This window comes from Mobula birostris, chromosome 20 (genome assembly GCF_030028105.1).
Source record: "Mobula birostris isolate sMobBir1 chromosome 20, sMobBir1.hap1, whole genome shotgun sequence".
NCBI classification, from domain to species: Eukaryota; Metazoa; Chordata; class Chondrichthyes; order Myliobatiformes; family Myliobatidae; genus Mobula; species Mobula birostris.
The window spans coordinates 47,373,971-47,392,970 of record NC_092389.1 but is presented as its reverse complement, the minus strand read 5'-3'; the positions used below and the strand labels follow the sequence as shown (position 1 = coordinate 47,392,970).

Sequence of the window (19,000 nt, the reverse complement as noted above, 5' to 3'; positions counted from 1 at the left end):
TCTCCAGTGACAATATGTCCTTACTGAGATAAGGGGCCCAAAACTGTTGACAACACCCCAGCTGCAGCCTGACTAGTGTCTTATAAAGCTTCAGCATTACCTCCTTGTTTTTATATTTTGTTCCCCTTGAAATAAATGCCAACATTGCGTTTGCCTTCTTTACCTCACGCTCAACCTGTGAAGTAACATTCTGGGAGTATTGCACAACAACTCCCAAGTCCCTTGGCATCTCTGATTTTTTTTTTTTTTTGCAAGTTCAAAAATTTGTTTTATTTAGCAAGCAGCCAAACCAATGACCAGAGATCAATACGCTTCACCTAGGTACCTGTTCTTCAGCTACGATTTCCTCTGTTTATGCCTCTTCTTCCTCCCTTTGAAATGTTTATACCTCTTCGGCTAATGATTTGTTGCCCTTGAGCTGCAATTCTCCCCATCTGTGAATAAAGCTGTACTCTTCACAAAGGTTTAGGTTGTGTGATGGCAGCATCAGCTGAACTAGGAGGATCCTGGCTAGTGGATGGAATATCGGCTTCGTCTGAAGGCTGGGCAGATTCTTCCTCCTGAGGTCTTTCAATTTCTAACACAACGGCTGAACTAAGCCCTTCTTGATCTGCTCCTTCTGTCACAATGGGGGTGCTGGGAACAGACCCAGATGCAAGACACAGACACTGGAGTATAAGGAACAGGACTTGACTAGAGTAGGGACGTGACACGATTCAGGCAAGGAGCAGGGACAAGAATGCAGAGTTGGGCTAGGGAAAGCGGGACTAGGACTAGGAACCATGGACTAGGCTTGGACTCCGAGCCCGAGACTGGACAAGGACCCAGAACCTGGGTCTTGCCTCGGGCTCGGACCCCGGAACCGGGCAAGGACATGACATGGCTTGAGGCTGGGGACTTGGGTCTTGAGCTTGGCTGCGGGATCCTCGAGGCTTGGGGTCCTGGGTCATCATCACCACCTCCAGATTCAACTGTGCTGGACAGATTGCTGGTGCATGTTGCAACCATAGGAACAGACTGGGAGGCATGCTCAGTTATATCTGTTTGTGGTCCCTCACTGAAAACAGTCACTGGTGCATGAACTTGCAGCGGTGTGCTCGGTACACTGCAGCCTCCAGATTCATCTTCGTGAACAGCAGCAAGGTAAATTGGTGTTTCATACATTGCTAAACCTCCTTGTGAGGCCAATTGCCCCAGATCAGACTGACTTCAACCAGTTTGATTCCTATCTTCGGGTGGTCCAAACCTAAATTGAGGTACTCCTGCAACCTGGGGAGAATGAATGGCTTCTGCAAACCCATCTGATCGGTGGGGCACAACAAGTACTGGGCACCATTCTGTCATCTTCATCAACAAAATGTCAGGGGGACGTCACGTGATGACGTGGGATTGAGACCTGTAAATCCAGCTCTCCTGTAAAAAAGCAGCAAAGTACTGTTTAAACAAAGAAGAGTTAATAAATAGTTTTTAAGAACTACTTATAAACTAGTCAAGACTATTTTACGATATGCCTCGTAAACAGCAACAGAGGAAAACTGCGGTTTTGAAGTCCCCGCGAGATGGGAAGGAAAAAGGGCCTATTACAGCGATGGAACCTCGGGCTCAGGTTGGATCTCCTTCGGAGGAGACACATTTTATCTCTGGCGTTGAAGAACAGGGGGCAATGGCGGCAGCAGCCGTCCCTGGGAAGACGAAGCGGGAATTGCGCATGCGTAAAGAAGTAGGCAAAACCACAACATGACCAAAATCCGCGACCAATTTTAATAAATTGTTTGAGATTTCAAGGCAAAGAAAGGAATCTACAGGTGGCTGCCCAAGCTGCCAAGAATAGAAAAGGGCCATTGAAGGGAACAAAATTTTTTTCTACCCTGACATAAGTTATGAAGAGAAGGAAGAAGTTCAACCCAGTGAAAAAAGTCCTATGCGATCATGGTTATCAATTTATACTGTGCTATCCTGCAACCTTGAAGATTTTTTTGCCTGGCGGAGAAAGAAGATTTTTTGATGATTACCGGAAAGCGGAGGAGTTTGTGCCAGAATCTTTGAATATTCACCAGACACAAGAGGAAATCTAGGGGAGTGAGATGGATTAAAGATGAAGGCTGGGACAGGGAATACACTTGGTGGATTTTTAAAGGTGGAAAAATATATAAATGTATTATTAAATATGTGATAGAGGGGAAGAAATGTAAAAGTTTGAGGAATATTAGTTGGGAATAGTGACATTAAATTTCTTTTAATATATTTATAATTTTTTTTGTTACAGGGAGCTGGAAGAAATACTGACCAATCGCTACGGGATTCATGTGTGCAATCGTGGCGACAGCCATGACCCGCAAAATGGAGGGGGTTTTTTTCACTCACAACATTAGTAGGGGGGCATTTTGTTATTTTTCTTTTTATATCATATCTATCCTTTATTTCTTTTTGCCTGGATGATGGGGGGGGGGGGAACACAGCAACATGGTGAAGTTTAAAGAGATTCCCCAAGAAACTATGAGAGTTGAGGTGTTAAGTAATGTTTTAGATTGGAGTAATTTGGTTAGGAATAATGACTAACTTATTGAATTTTTTGAGTTTTAAGGTTAATGGGCTTAACGGACCGGTGAAAAGAAACAGAATTTTAACACACATTAAGAAAATGAAGGTAGATATAGCCTTCTTGCAGGAAGCACACTCAACAGAAACAGAACATCAGAAATTAAAGAGAGACTGGGTGGGAAGTGTTGTTGCAGCTTCATTTAGTTCAAAAGTGAGGGGAGTAGCAATATTGATCAATAAAACGTTACCAATTAGAATACAAAATGTAATAACTGATTCTGCGGGGAGATATATGATTATACACTGCCAACTTTTTTCCAAATTATGGACCCTCATCAATATTTATGCACCAAATGAAAATGATGCAAAATTTATACAAGAAGCTTTTTTGAATTTAGCTGACGCACATGATAAAATATTAATAGGTGGAGACTAACTTTTACCTAGACCCAGTCTTAGATAGATCAACCAAGGCTGTTACAAAATCGAAAGTAGTAAAACTAACTTTATCATCGGTAAAAGATTTAAATTTGCTTGATATATGGAGAAAAATTAACCCCAAAGAAAGAGACTATTTGTTCTATTCTAACAGACATAAAACTTACTGAAGGATAGATCTTTTTCTATTATGAATGAATATTCAAGACAGAGTGAAAAATATGGAATATAAAGTGAGAATATTGTCAGATCGCTCTCCTTAGATCCCCTCCAGTTTGCCTACCAGCCCCGACTAAGAGTTGAGGATGCCATCTTCTACCTGCTGAACCGTGTCTACGCCCACCTGGACAAGCCAGCGAGCGCTGTGAGGGTCATGTTTTTTGACTTCTCCAGTGCGTTCAACACCATCCGCCCTGCTCTGCTGGGGGAGAAGCTGACAGCGATGCAGGTGGATGCTTCCCTGGTGTCATGGATTCTTGATTACCTGACTGGCAGACCACAGTACGTGTGCTTGCAACACAGTGTGTCCGACAGAGTGATCAGCAGCACTGGGGCTCCACAGGGGACTGTCTTGTCTCCCTTTCTCTTCACCATTTACACCTCGGACTTCAACTACTGCACAGAGTCTTCTCATCTTCAGAAGTTTTCTGATTACTCTGCCATAGCTGGATGCATCAGCAAGGGAGGTGAGGCTGAGTACTGGACTACTGTAGGAAACTTTGTCACATGGTGTCAGCAGAATTATCTGCAGCTTAATGTGAAAAAGACTACGGAGCTGGTGGTAGACCTGAGGAGAGCTAAGGTACCGGTGACCCCTGTTTCCATCCAGGGGGTCAGTGTGGACATGGTGGAGGATTAGAAATAGCTGGGGATACATATTGACAAATAAACTGGACTGGTCAAAGAACACTGTGGCTGTCTACAAGAAGGGTCAGAGCCGTCTCTATTTCCTGAGGAGACTGAGGTCCTTTAATGTCTGTCGGACGATGCTGAGGATGTTCTACAAGTCTGTGGTGGCCAGTGCTATCATGTTTGCTGTTGTGTGCTGGGGCAGCAGGCTGAGAGTAGCAGACACCAACAGAATCAACAAACTTATTCATAAGGCCAGTGATGTTGTGGGGATGGAAATGGACTCTCTCACGGTGGTGTCTGAAAAGAGGATGCTGTCTAAGTTGCATGACATCTTGGTGAATGTCTCCCATCCACCACATAATGTACTGGGTGGGCACAGGAGTACATTCAGCCAGAGACTCATTCCTTCAAGATGCAGCACAGAGCGTCATAGGAAGTCATTCCTGCCTGTGGCCATCAAACTTTTCAACTCCTCCCTTGGAGGGTTAGACACCCTGTGCCGATAGGCTGGTCCTGGACTTATTTCATAATTTACTGGCATAATTTACAGAGTACTATTTAACTATTTATGGTTCTATTACTATTTATTATTTATGGTGCAACTGTAACAAAAACCAAGTTCCCCCTGGGATCAATAAAGTATGACTATGGCTTTATTAATGACAATAATAATGACGGAAAAGGAAGAAGCAACTTATAGATGGAGATTTAATTCAATATTATTAAAATGTCAAGATTTTTGTGATTTTATGAAAAAACAGATCCAATTTTTTTTTTGGATACAAACTGTCATTCAGTTGATGATAAATTTGTATTATGGGATGCGACGAAAGCATATTTGAGGGGTCAGATAATAAGTTATACGTCTAAAATTAAGAAGGAATATATGGTAAAATTAGATCAATTGGAAAAAGAGATTACAAAATTAGAAAAAGAATCTCAAAGACATATGATAGAAGAAAAACCAAGACAACTTGTCAATAAGAAGTTACAATATAATACACGCTTCAGGCACATCGAACAGAAAAAGAAATCATGAGAACTAAGCAAAGGTATTATGAGTTAGGTGAGAGATCACACAGAATTCTTGCTTGGCAGTTGAAAACAGAACAGGCTTCCAAAACGATAAATGCAATTAGAACAAGTGCAAATAAAATTACAAAACTATAAACCTTTAGAAATTAATGAAACCTTCAAAAGTTTCTACTCTGAATTATATCAATCGGAATCACAAAACGATGTTAATGAGATAGAAAGATCTTTATCACAAGTAACTCGTCCAAAATTCAATTTGGAAGAACAGAAAGGATTAGATATGCCTTTTACCTTAAAAGAGGTTGAAGAAGCTTTAGGATCACTTCAAAGTAATAAATCTCCAGGAGAGGATGGTTTTCCGCCTGAATTTTATAAAAAGTTTAAAGATTTATTAATTTCTCCTTTTATGGAGTTAATACGTCAAGTGGAAAAAATACATAAACTCCCAGAATCTTTCTCAACAGTGATTGTAATAGTATTGCAAAAAAAGGTAGAGATCCTTTCAAACCAGCATCATATAGGCCTATTTCTTTGTTGAACACGGATTATAAAATAATAGCAAAAATTTTATCTAATTGATTATCTAAATATTTATCAAAATTAATACATATGGATCAAACAGGAGTTATTAAAATAGACAATTGGCAGATAATGTAACTCGGCTACTTAGTATAATTCATTTGGCACAAAAAAGGGAGGAAATAAGTATGGTAGTAGCCTTGGATGCAGAAAAAGCACTTGATAGATTGGAATGGGATTTTTTATTTAAAGTATTAGAAAAATATGGGTTAGGAGTACCTTTTATAAACTGGATTAAAACCTTAAACACTAATCTTAACGCTAAAGTAGTGACAAATAGTCAAATTTCAACACCATTCCAGTTAAAAAGGTCAACTAGACAATGTTGACCATTATCACCTGCTTTACTTGTATTGGCAAGAGAACCATTAGCAGAACTAATTAGAATTGATTCAGATATTAAGGGTTTTAGAGTTAATCAGGAGGAATATAAGATTAATTTATTTGCTGATGATGTTTTGATTTATTTAACAAACCCACTGCATTTGTTACGTAAACTACCTTCTGGACTGGAAGAATATGGGAAAGTGTCAGAGTGTAATTGGGATAAAAGTGAAATCTTACCTCTTACTCAAGGAGATTATAGAAACATAGAAAATAGGTGCAGGAGTAGGCCATTCGGCCCTTCAAGCCTGCACCGCCATTTATTATGATCATGGCTGATCATCCAACTCAGAACCCCGCTCCAGCCTTCCCTCCATACCCCCTGACCCCCGTAGCCACAAGGGCCATATCTAACTCCCTCTTAAATATAGCCAATGAACTGGCCTCAACTGTTTCCTGTGGCAGAGAATTCCACAGATTCACCACTCTCTGTGTGAAGAAGTTTTTCCTAATCTCGGTCCTAAAAGGCTTCCCCTCTATCCTCAAACTGTGGCCCCTCGTTCTGGACTTCCCCAACATCAGGAACAATCTTCCTGCATCTAGCCTGTCCAATCCCTTTTGGATCTTATACGTTTCAATCAGATCCCCCCTCAATCTTCTAAATTCCAACGAGTACAAGCCCAGTTCATCCAGTCTTTCTTCATATGAAAGTCCTGCCATCCCAGGAATCAATCTGGTGAACCTTCTTTGTACTCTCTCTATGGCAAGGATGTCTTTCCTCAGATTAGGGGCCAAAACTGCACACAATACTCCAGGTGTGGTCTCACCAAGGCCTTGTACAACTGCAGTAGTACCTCCCTGCTCCTGTACTCGAATCCTCTCGCTATAAATGCCAGCATACCATTCGCCTTTTTCACCGCCTGGTGTACCTGCATGCCCACTTTCAATGACTGGTGTATAATGACACCCAGGTCTCGTTGCACCTCCCCTTTTCCTCATCTGCCACCATTCAGATAATAATCTGTTTTCCTATTTTTGCCACCAAAGTGGATAAGTGGATAACTTCACATTTATCCACATTAAATTGCATCTGCCATGAATTTGCCCACTCACCCAACCTATCCAAGTCACCCTGCATCCTCTTAGCATCCTCCTCACAGCTAACACTGCCACCCAGCTTCGTGTCATCCGCAAACTTGGAGATGCTGCATTTAATTCCCTCATCCAAGTCATGAATATATATTGTAAACAACTGGGGTCCCAGCACTGAGCCTTGCGGTACCCCACTAGTCACCGCCTGCCATTCTGAAAAGGTCCCGTTTATTCCCACTCTTTGCTTCCTGTCTGCTAACCAATTCTCCATCCACATCAATACCTTACCCCCAATACCGTGTGCTTTAAGTTTGCACACTAATCTCCTGTGTGGGACCTTGTCAAAAGCCTTCTGAAAATCCAAATATACCACATCCACTGGTTCTCCCCTATCCACTCTACTAGTTACATCCACAAAAAATTCTATGAGATTCATCAGACATGATTTTCCTTTCACAAATCCATGCTGACGTTGTCGGATCATTTCACCGCTTTCCAAATATGCTGTTATCACATCCTTGACAACTGACTCCAGCAGTTTCCCCACCACCGACGTTAGGCTAACCGGTCTATAATTCCCCGGTTTCTCTCTCCCTCCTTTTTTAAAAAGTGGGGTTACATTAGCCACCCTCCAATCCTCAGGAACTAGTCCAGAATCTAACGAGTTTTGAAAAATTATCACTAATGCATCCACTATTTCTTGGGCCACTTCCTTAAGCACTCTGGGATGCAGACCATCTGGCCCTGGGGATTTATCTGCCTTCAATCCCTTCAATTTACCTAACACCACTTCCCTACTAACATGTATTTCGCTCAGTTCCTCCATCTCACTGGACCCTCTGTCCTTTACTAATTCTGGAAGATTATTTATGTCCTCCTTAGTGAAGACAGAACCAAAGTAATTATTCAATTGGTCTGCCATGTCCTTGCTCCCCATAATCAATTCACCTGTTTCTGTCTGCAGGGGACCTACATTTGTCTTTACCAGTCTTTTCCTTTTTACGTATCTATAAAAGCTTTTACAGTCAGTTTTATGTTCCCTGCCAGTTTTCTCTCATAATCTTTTTTCCCCTTCCTAAATAAGCCCTTTGTCCTCCTCTGCTGAACTCTGAATTTCTCCCAGTCCTCAGGTGAGCCACTTTCTCTGGCTAATTTGTATGCTTCTTCTTTGGAATTGATACTATCCCTAATTTCTCTTGTCAGCCAAGGGTGCACTACCTTCCTTGATTTATTCTTCTGCCAAACTGGGATGAACAATTGTTGTAGTTCATCCATGCAACCTTTAAATGCTTGCCATTGCATATCCACCGTCAATCCTTTAAGTGTCATTTGCCAGTCTATCTTAGCTAATTCACATCTCATACCTTCAAAGTTACCCCTCTTTAAGTTCAGAACCTTTGTTTCTGAATTAACTCTGTCACTCTCCATCTTAATGAAGAATTCCACCATATTATGGTCACTCTTACCCAAGGGGCCTCTCACGACAAGGTTGCTAATTAACCCGTCCTCATTGCTCAAAACCCAGTCCAGAATAGCCTGCTCTCTAGTTGGTTCCTCGACATGTTGGTTCAAAAAAGTCAATGTCGATTAGCTACCCAATTTAGATGGCCGATAAATGGTATAAAGTATTTAGGAATAAGACTTCATAATGATATAAAGAATTTATATAAATTGAATTATTTACCACTATTGAAAAAAATTCAAGAAGATGGATGATATTATCAATAACATTAGTGGGTAGAGTCAATGCTGCAAAAATGAATATATTTCCTAGATCATAGTATTTATTTCAAACACTACCAATACAACTGCCACAGAATTTTTTCAAGAGTTAAATAAATGTGTGAGGAAATTTCTTTGGAAAGGTAAGATGTCCAAGAAATAGTGGATGCATTAGTGATAATTTTTCAAAACTCGTTAGATTCTGGACTAGTTCCTGAGGATTAGAGGGTGGCTAATGTAACCCCACTTTTTAAAAAAAGGAGGGAGAGAGAAACCAGAGAATTATAGGCCGGTTAGCCTAACGTCGGTGGTGGGGAAACTGCTGGAGTCAGTTATCAAAGATGTGATAACATCACATTTGGAAAGCGGTGAAATCATCGGACAAAGTCAGCATGGATTTGTGCAGGGAAAATCATGTCTGACAAATCTCATAGAATTTTTTGTGGATGTAACTAGTAGAGTGGATAGGGGAGAACCAGTGGATGTGGTATATTTGGATTTTCAAAAGGCTTTTGACAAGGTCCCACACAGGAGATTAGTGTGCAAACTTAAAGCACATGGTATTGGGGGTAAGGTATTGATGTGGATGGAGAATTGGTTAGCAGACAGGAAGCAAAGAGTGGGAATAAACGGGACCTTTTCAGAATGGCAGGCGGTGACTAGTGGGGTACCGCAAGGCTCAGTGCTGGGACCCCAGTTGTTTACAATATATATTCATGACTTGGATGAGGGAATTAAATGCAGCATCTCAAGTTTGCGGATGACACGAAGCTGGGTGGCAGTGTTAGCTGTGAGGAGGATGCTAAGAGGATGCAGAGTGACTTGGATAGGTTGGGTGAGTGGGCAAATTCATGGCAGATGCAATTTAATGTGGATAAATGTGAAGTTATCCACTTTGGTAGCAAAAATAGGAAAACAGATTATTATCTGAATGGTGGCCGATTAGGAAAAGGGGAGGTGCAACGAGACCTGGGTGTCATTATACGCCAGTCATTGAAAGTGGGCAGGCAGGTACAGCAGGCGGTGAAAAAGGCGAATGGTATGCTGGCATTTATAGCCAGAGGATTCGAGTACAGGAGCAGGGAGGTACTACTGCAGTTGTACAAGGCTTTGGTGACACCACACCTGGAGTATTGTGTGCAGTTTTGGTCCCCTAATCTGAGGAATGACATCCTCGCCATAGAGAGAGTACAAAGAAGGTTCACCAGATTGATTCCTGGGATGGCAGGACTTTCATATGAAGAAAGACTGGATGAACTGGGCTTGTACTCGTTGGAATTTAGAAGATTGAGGGGGGATCTGATTGAAACGTATAAAATCCTAAAGGGATTGGACAGGCTAGATGCAGGAAGATTGTTCCCGATGTTGGGGAAGTCCAGAACAAGGGGTCACAGTTTGAGGATAAAGGGGAAGCCTTTTAGGACCGAGATTAGGAAAAACTTCTTCACTCAGAGAGTGGTGAATCTGTGGAATTCTCTGCCACAGGAAACAGTTGAGGCCAGTTCATTGGCTATATTTAAGAGGGAGTTAGATATGGCCCCTGTGGCTACGGGGGTCAGGGGGTATGGAGGGAAGGCTGGGGCGGGGTTTTGAGTTGGATGATCAGCCATGATCATAATAAATGGCGGTGCAGGCTCGAAGGGCCGAATGGCCTACTCCTGCACCTATTTTCTATGTTTCTATGTCAAGAATATCATTGGAAAAATTGACATGGAAATTTGAGTTAGGAGGGTTACAACTTCCAAATTTTAAGAATTATTACAAAGCAAATCAACTTAGATTTATTGCATCTTTCTTTGACGAACAAAAACCGGCATGGATTAGAATAGAATTAGATAAGATAGGAGAAAATATACCCGAAGATTTTATATAGAAATGGGAATCTAAATGGCTACGGGAAAAGAAAAAATCTCCTATATTAAAACATTTGATTGATCTATGGAATAAGATAAATGTTGATGATGAAATGAAGAAATCTTTACCAGCAAGAAGACCTTTGATCCAAAACGGACTTATTCCTTTTACAATGGATAATCAACTTTTATATAATTGGTACCAAAAAAGGCATTAGATGTATTGGAGACTGTTATGAAGGAGGTATATTGATGTCATTTGAACAATTAAAGAATAAATATAAAATATCAAATAACACGCTCTTTTGTTATCTTCAATTAACATAGAAACATAGAAAATAGGTGCAGGAGTAGGCCATTCGGCCCTTCAAGCCTGCACCGCCATTTATTATGATCATGGCTGATCATCCAACTCAGAACCCCGCCCCAGCCTTCCCTCCATAGCCCCGATCCCCGTAGCCACAAGGGCCATATCTAACTCCCTCTTAAATATAGCCAATGAACTGGCCTCAACTGTTTCCTGTGGCAGAGAATTCCACAGATTCACCACTCTCTGTGTGAAGAAGTTTTTCCTAATCTCGGTCCTAAAAGGCTTCCCCTCTATCCTCAAACTGTGGCCCCTCGTTCTGGACTTCCCCAACATCAGGAACAATCTTCCTGCATCTAGCCTGTCCAATCCCTTTAGGATCTTATACGTTTCAATCAGATCCCCCCTCAATCTTCTAAATTCCAACGAGTACAAGCCCAGTTCATCCAGTCTTTCTTCATATGAAAGTCCTGCCATCCCAGGAATCAATCTGGTGAACCTTCTTTGTACTCTCTCTATGGCAAGGATGTCTTTCCTCAGATTAGGGGACCAAAACTGCACACAATACTCCAGGTGTGGTCTCACCAAGGCCTTGTACAACTGCAGTAGTACCTCCCTGCTCCTGTACTCGAATCCTCTCGCTATAAATGCCAGCATACCATTCGCCTTTTTCACCGCCTGGTGTACCTGCATGCCCACTTTCAATGACTGGTGTATAATGACACCCAGGTCTCGTTGCACCTCCCCTTTTCCTAATCTGCCACCATTCAGATAATAATCTGTTTTCCTATTTTTGCCACCAAAGTGGATAAGTGGATAACTTCACATTTATCCACATTAAATTGCATCTGCCATGAATTTGCCCACTCACCCAACCTATCCAAGTCACCCTGCATCCTCTTAGCATCCTCCTCACAGCTAACACTGCCACCCAGCTTCGTGTCATCCGCAAACTTGGAGATGCTGCATTTAATTCCCTCATCCAAGTCATTAATATATATTGTAAACAACTGGGGTCCCAGCACTGAGCCTTGCGGTACCCTACTAGTCACCGCCTGCCATTCTGAAAAGGTCCCGTTTATTCCCACTCTTTGCTTCCTGTCTGCTAACCAATTCTCCATCCACATCAATACCTTACCCCCAATACCATGTGCTTTAAGTTTGCACACTAATCTCCTGTGTGGGACCTTGTCAAAAGCCTTTTGACAATCCAAATATACCACATCCACTGGTTCTCCCCTATCCACTCTACTAGTTACATCCACAAAAAATTCTATGAGATTCGTCAGACACGATTTTCCCTTCACAAATCCATGCTGACTTTGTCCGATGATTTCACCGCTTTCCAAATGTGATGTTATCACATCTTTGATAACTGACTCCAGCAGTTTCCCCACCACCGACGTTAGGCTAACCGGTCTATAATTCCCCGGTTTCTCTCTCCCTCCTTTTTTAAAAAGTGGGGTTACATTAGCCACCCTCCAATCCTCAGGAACCAGTCCAGAATCTAACGAGTTTTGAAAAATTATCACTAATGCATCTACTATCTCTTGGGCTACTTCCTTAAGCACTCTGGGATGCAGACCATCTGGCCCTGGGGATTTATCTGCCTTCAATCCTTTCAATTTACCTAACACCACTTCCCTACTAACATGTATGTCGCTCAGTTCCTCCATCTCACTGGACCCTCTGTCCCCTACTATTTCTGGAAGATTATTTATGTCCTCCTTAGTGAAGACAGAACCAAAGTAATTATTCAATTGGTCTGCCATGTCCTTGCTCCCCATAATCAATTCACCTGTTTCTGTCTTTAGGGGACCTACATTTGTCTTTACCAGTCTTTTCCTTTTCACGTATCTATAAAAGCTTTTACAGTCAGTTTTATGTTCCCTGCCAGTTTTCTCTCATAATCTTTTTTCCCCTCCCTAAATAAGCCCTTTGTCCTCCTCTGCTGAACTCTGAACTTCTCCCAGTCCTCAGGTGAGCCACTTTCTCTGGTTAATTTGTATGCTTCTTCTTTGGAATTGATACTATCCCTAATTTCTCTTGTCAGCCACGGGTGCACTACCTTCCTTGATTTATTCTTTTGCCAAACTGGGATGAACAATTGTTGTAGTTCATCCATGCAACCTTTAAATGCTTGCCATTGCATATCCAGCGTCAATCCTTTAAGTGTCATTTGCCAGTCTATCTTAGCTAATTCACGTCTCATACCTTCAAAGTTACCCCTCTTTAAGTTCAGAACCTTTGTTTCTGAATTAACGATGTCACTCTCCATCTTAATGAAGAATTCCACCATATTATGGTCACTCTTACCCAAGGGGCCTCTCACGACAAAATTGCGAATTAACCCTTCCTCATTGCTCAAAACCCAGTCCAGAATAACCTGCTCTCTAGTTGGTTCCTCGACATGTTGGTTCAAAAAACCATCCCGCATACATTCCAAGAAATCCTCTTCCTCAGCACCTTTACCAATTTGGTTCACCCAATCTACATGTAGATTGAAGTCACCCATTATAACTGCTGTTCCTTTATTGCACACATTTCTAATTTCCTGTTTCATACCATCTCCGACCTCACTACTACTGTTAGGTGGCCTGTACACAACTCCCACCAGCGTCTTCTGCCCCTTAGGGTTACGCAGCTCTACCCATATCGATTCCACATCTTCCCGGCTTATGTCCTTCCTTTCTATTGCGTTAATCTCTTCTTTAACCAGCAACGCCACCCCACCTCTCCTTCCTTCATGTCTATCCCTCCTGAATATTGAATATCCTTGAACGTTGAGCTCCCATCCTTGGTCACCCTGGAGCCATGTCTCTGTGATCCCAACTATATCATAATCATTAATAGCAATCTGCACTTTCAATTCATCCACCTTATTACGAATGCTCCTTGCATTGACACACAAAGCCTTCAGGCGCTCTTTTACAACTCTCTTAGACCTTATACAATTATGTTGAAAAGTGGCCCTTTTTAATGCTTGCCCTGGATTTGTCGGCCTGCCACTTTTACTTTTCTCCTTAGTACTTTTTGCTTCTACCCTCACTTTACACCCCTCTGTCTCTCTGCACTTGTTCCCATCCCCCTGTTGTGAACTAACCTCCTCACGCCTTGCCTCTTTAATTTGATTCCCACCCCCCAACCATTCTAGTTTAAAGTCACCTCAGTAGCCCTCGCTAATCTCCCTGCCAGGATATTGGTCCCCCTAGGAGTCAAGTGTAACCCGTCCTTTTTGTACAGGTCACGCCTGTGCCAAAAGAGATCCCAATGATCCAAAAACTTGAATCCCTGCCCCCTGCTCCAATCCCTCAGCCACGCATTTATCCGCCACCTCATCGCATTCCTACTCTCACTGTCGCGTGGCACAGGCAGTAATCCCAAGATTACTACCTTTGCAGTCCTTTTTCTCAACTCCCTTCCTAGCTCCCTATATTCTCCTTTCAGGACCTCATCCCTTTTCCTACCTATGTCATTGGTACCTATATGTACCACGACCTCTGGCTCCTCACCCTCCCACTTCAGGATATCTTGGACACGATCAGAAGTATCCCGGACCCTGGCACCAGGGAGGCAAACTACCATCCGGGTCTCTGGACTGCATCCACAGAATCGCCTATCTGACCCCCTTACTATCGAGTCCCCTATCACAACTGCCCTCCTCTTCATTGCCCTACCCTTCTGAGCTACAGGGCCAGACTCTGTGCCGGAGGCACGGCCACTGTCGCTTCCCCCGGGTAAGCTGTCCCCACCAACAGTACTCAAACAGGAGTACCTATTGTTAAGGGGCACAGCCACCGGGGTACTCCCTATTACCTGACTCTTTCCCTTCCCCCTCCTAACCGTGACCCACTTGTCTGCCTCCCGTGGCCCCGGCGTGACCACCTGCCTGCAACTCCTCTCTATCAACTCCTCACTCTCCCTAACCAGACGAAGGTCATCCAGCTGCAGCTCCAGTTCCGTAACGCGGTCCCTTAGGAGCTGCATCTCGATGCACTTGGTGCAGATGTAGACGTCCGGGAGGCTTGGAGACTCCAGAGTCTCCCACATCCGACACCGAGAACAGCAAACTGCCCTCACACTCATACTGCCCCTCTCCTCAAATAACAACAGAAAATGAATGCCAAACCTTCCTCGCCTCGCCCGTTTCCGCCTAAGCCCGTTGTGCCGAAGCCCTTAAGTCTTCACTCTGCTCCCTGCTCACTCCGCCGCCTGCAAACTACGCTGCCCGCTCTATGAGGCTCTGTTCCTTTTAAATCTGCCGCGCTGCACAGCCCGACGTCACACGCCTGCGCAGTCCCGCCTCTCACAACGCCGTTGGAGAAAAAAAAAAATAATGAAAATTTCAAAAATGTCTTTCTCGGCACTCCCACTCAGACTCTCAGACTCCTTCTTCGAATCAAACCCGAAGCAGGATTTCTGCCCTTTTAAATCTGCCGCGCTGCACTGCCCGACGTCTCTTAATTAAGGGCTTATTTAAGAGACCAACTGGGTCAAATAATGTTTTTGCCGAAACCTAATGAAATTGAAATTTTAATTCAAAAAGGAAAAATTTAAAAAATTATTTCTTTTATGTATAATCTGATTCAAAAACAGACACTTAAACAAGGAATTCACAAGTCAAGACAAAAGTGGGAAATGGATTTGAGTATTAATATTGATGAAACAAATTGGTCAAGACTGTCTTGACAGTATGACAAATACAATAAATGTTCGACTCAGATTAGTAGAATATAATTTTTTACACCAATTATATATTATACGGCAAAGAATAAATAGATTAACTTCAAACTTACCTGATCAATGTTCTCGGTGTAATCAAGAAATTGGTACTTTTTTTACATTCTACTTGGTCCTGTTCCAATATTCAACCTTTTTGGATAAATTTAAGAGATTTATTGGAACAAATTACTGGAACTCAACTTCCACATGACCCGATATTATTTTTATTAGGTGACATTGAAGGGATAAAATTGAAACTTAAATAGAATAAATACCAGAAAGAATTTATAAAAATTGCACTGGCAGTAGCCAAGAAGGCTATAGCAGTTACTTGGAAATCGGATTCGTATTTAAGTATGGATCGTTGGAATAATGATATTTTTAGCTGTATTCCACTTGAAAAAATTACTTATAATTTAAGAGATAAATATGATACATTTTTGAATATTTGGCGTCTTTTTTTTTTACGAAAGATAGGTTGGCATATCTAGGTGCTCCAATGATAAAGATGTTGGGCCTTTGGGGAAAGTAACAAATAAATATATTAAATTTATTTTGAATCCCATGGAGCATGTGGAGACCTTTCAATATCCAGTCAGTCTTTCTTTCTTTCTTTTTTTTTCTTTTTCTTTTCTTTCTTTTAGGTAGGGGTATATATCGGGGGGGAAGGGTTAAGGGAGGGGGAGAGCGTAGATATTATTATTTCATGTAATCATGTTTGAAAACTCAATAAAAATTATATATAAAAAATGTTGCTGCACACCTCCAATGCCTGGAGTAAGCTGAATTCCCCCTCGACTTGATGAAGGTCGCCTCGCTGGTGGAAATCTCTGCGCAGGTGGTCCCAGTTCTGGGGCTGGAGGTTGTATTGTAAGTCTTGGTGGAAGAGGATGTGCTGGTCTCCTTGGTGAGCATCGAGCTCGTGAAGCTGGTCTTTCAGCAACTGCCTGTTGCTGTCTTGGAGTTTCTGGTGTGCAGGATTCCGTGGTGGTGACACAACCTTCACCTCCAGAATTATCCTCTGAAACTTGAGAACTTTCTTTTTTAGCTTGTTCATCTGTACTAGGATCTGTCCCATCAGCAGCCTCAACATTGCCATCATCATAATTATCTTCTCCCTCAGGACTACCCTCATTACTATCTACACCATCACCATCCTCAATACCAGTATCATCATCATTGTCCTCTTCATTGTCTGGATCTTCATCACTCTCAATAATAATGTATTCAGTTGGTGTTTGAGAACTTCGTGAATACTGAGTACTTAGCTGATGTTCTAATGGTTGAGGGTCTAAATCCAAAGGGTGAGATGCCTCTTCATTATCTTCCATTAGTTGACAGGTGGGTATTCTTCAATAACCACCTGGGTGATAGAGTCCTGTGAATCCGGGTTCTCAGATTGGATCTGCATTTCGTCGTCTGCATCTGTGTTTTCTTCCATCTCCTGTACATGCTCTTCTGATCGCTGGGTGAGTTTCAATTTCTTTGACTGATGTTCTGAAGACTCATCCTGACCATGAGCTGTATTATCAGCACTGGTCTCTTCGTCATCTTCACGTTGACGTTTAGGCATAGGAGTGGAGCCTGAAACTGTTCAAATACAGCAGTGGAAGTGGATGGTCGTTCCATTGGGGAGTTCTGCACAACATCATAAGGTATGAGATGTGAATTAGCTAAGATAGACTGGCAAATGACACTTAAAGGGTTGACGGTGGATATGCAATGGCAAGCATTTAAAGATCGCATGAATGAACTACAACAATTGTTCATCCCAGTTTGGCAAAAGAATAAATCAAGGAAGGTAGTGCACCCGTGGCTGACAAGGGAAATTAGGGATAGTATCAATTCCAAAGAAGAAGCATACAAATTAGCCAGAAAAAGTGGCTCACCTGAGGACTGGGAGAAGTTCAGAGCTCAGCAGAGGAGGACAAAGGGCTTAATTAGGAAGGGGAAAAAAGATTATGAGAGAAAACTGGCAGGGAACATAAAAACGGACTGTAAAAGCTTTTATAGATATGTGAAAAGAAAAAGATTGGTTAAGACAAATGTAGGTCCCCTACAGACAGAAACAGGTGAATTGATTTTGGGGAGCAAGGACATGGCAGACCAATTGAATAATTACTTTGGTTCTGTCTTCACTAAGGAGGACATAAATAATCTTCCAGAAATAGTAGGGGACAGAGGGTCCAGTGAGATGGAGGAACTGAGCGAAATACATGTTAGTAGGGAAGTGGTGTTAGGTAAATTGAAGGGATTAAAGGCAGATAAATCCCCAGGGCCAGATGGTCTGCATCCCAGAGTGCTTAAGGAAGTAGCCCAAGAAATAGTAGATGCATTAGTGATAATTTTTCAAAACTCTTTAGATTCTGGACTAGTTCCTGAGGATTGGAGGGTGGCTAATGTAACCCCACTTTTTAAAAAAAGAGGGAGAGAGAAACCGGGGAATTATAGACCGGTTAGCCTAACATCGGTGGTGGGGAAAATGCTAGTCAGTTATCAAAGATGTGATAACAGCACATTTGGAAAGCGGTGAAATCATCGGACAAAGTCAGCATGGATTTGTGAAAGGAAAATCATGTCTGACGAATCTCATAGAATTTTTTGAGGATGTAACTAGTAGAGTGGATAGGGGAGAACCAGTGGATGTGGTATATTTGGATTTTCAGAAGGCTTTTGACAAGGTCCCACACAGGACATTAGTGTGCAAACTTAAAGCACATGGTATTCGGGGTAAGGTATTGATGGGGATAGAGAATTGGTTGGCAGACAGGAAGCAAAGAGTGGGAATAAACGGGACCTTTTCAGAATGGCAGGCAGTGACTAGTGGGGTACTGTAAGGCTCAGTGCTGGGACCCCAGTTGTTTACAAAAAAATTAATGACTTGGATGAGGGGATTAAATGCAGCATCTCCAAGTTTGCGGATGACACGAAGCTGGGTGGCGGTGTTGGCTGTGAGGAGGATGCTCAGAGGATGCAGGGTTACTTGGATAGGTTGGGTGAGTGGGCAAATTCATGGCAGATGCAATTTAATGTGGATAAATGTGAAGTTATCCACTTTGGTGGCAAAAACAGGAAAACAGATTATTATCCGAATGGTGGCCGATTAGGAAAAGGGGAGGTGCAACGAGACCTGGGTGTCATTATACGCCAGTCATTGAAAGTGGGCAGGCAGGTACAGCAGGCGGTGAAAAAGGCGAATGGTATGCTGGCATTATAGCGAGAGGATTCGAGTACAGGAGCAGGGAGATACTACTGCAGTTGTACAAGGCCTTGGTGAGACCACACCTGGAGTATTGTGTGCAGTTTTGGTCCCCTAATCTGAGGAAAGACATCCTTGCCATAGAGGGAGTACAAAGAAAGTTCACCAGATTGATTCCTGGGATGGCAGGACTTTCATATGATGAAAGACTGGATGAACTAGGCTTATACTCATTGGAATTTAGAAGATTGAGGGGGGATCTGATTGAAACATATAAAATCCTAAAGGAATTGGACAGGCTAGATGCAGGAAGATTGTTCCCGATGTTGGGGAAGT

At 42.4% G+C, this 19,000-nt stretch overlaps 1 long non-coding RNA gene across 1 annotated transcript; it reads right to left on the bottom strand.

Moving 5' to 3' along the window:
* Nucleotides 1-303: 303 nt before the first annotated feature.
* Nucleotides 304-17,094, bottom strand: LOC140212699 (uncharacterized). Its single transcript, XR_011889783.1, has 4 exons — nucleotides 16,229-17,094; nucleotides 15,540-15,615; nucleotides 5,158-5,228; nucleotides 304-1,413 (listed from the first exon to the last, which is right to left on the bottom strand). It is a non-coding gene; the product is annotated as an uncharacterized lncRNA (long non-coding RNA).
* Nucleotides 17,095-19,000: the final 1,906 nt, after the last annotated feature.